This window comes from Echinops telfairi, unplaced genomic scaffold, assembly GCF_000313985.2.
Source record: "Echinops telfairi isolate 266 unplaced genomic scaffold, ASM31398v2 ScPeMD7_5;HRSCAF=22, whole genome shotgun sequence".
Classification (NCBI taxonomy): Eukaryota; Metazoa; Chordata; class Mammalia; order Afrosoricida; family Tenrecidae; genus Echinops; species Echinops telfairi.
In genome coordinates, this window is record NW_022103901.1 from 13,747,589 (window position 1) to 13,748,589 (window position 1,001).

Sequence of the window (1,001 nt, forward strand, 5' to 3'; positions counted from 1 at the left end):
TGGGCCAACAGGCAGCATCATGATAAGCAGAGAAGGATGGATGTTCTCAAGGCTTTCATTTTGCCTGGCTCCACCATCAGTGCTCACTGGAAGCAGCAGTCAAGAATCCAAACGATCTCTTGCCAGTCTTCAAGGGCAAAGGGGTCCCTCTGAGGACTGAGATGCCCCTGACCCACACCAGGCTCCTCTCCATCGCCTCCGATGCATGTGAAAGTTGGACAACGGACCAGGAAGCCTGCAGAAGACTCGATGCGTCTGAGTCCACGCATGCTGTCCACGAATCTTGAAAGTACCACGGACTTGCCAAGAGAACAAACAGATCTGTCCTGGAAGAGGGACAGCCAGGGTGCGCCTCGGAGAAGGACCTCATGCTTAGTCATGGAGAAGGTCAAGGAGAAAGAGAGGTGGACGCAGTGGCTACAATGGGCTCTACCATCGCAATAACCAGGGGTGGTGGTGGTGCAGAACCAGGCGGAGGCAGTGTTTCCTGTCGAACATGAGGTCGCTGAGCTGGAACCAGCTCAATGGCCCCAAACAGCCACGGCGTAGGAGCCACTGTCTGGTCTAATGTAGGCGGATGTATTCCACGAATCACTCTTGGAGGGGAGTTGTTGTGGTTAGGGACCAGAGAGTCCATTCCAACACCCGGTGAGCCCCTCTGCAGAGGGACGCTCTGCACTGCCCCCACTATCGTCCCCATGTTGAAGCCCACTGTCACCTACCCACATATTCTGTATTGGCCTCATCATCTGGGCAACACTCCCGGCGATTCTTCAGGTGGTCAGTGGCTTTTTCACGAGCTGCCCACCTGCTCCTTCGTCCTAGTCCGTCTGACCTGGAAGCTCCACTGAAGCCTGCTGGTGTTCGAAATATGCATGGCATAGCTACTAGCAGCTACTAGCAGCACAGGCTCACACCTCTTGGTTCCTGGGCTGGGAGTGGCCTGGGCAGCTGCCTCCCCTCCTAGGATGTTGTAGGTCCCACTTTTCCAACTGTGATCC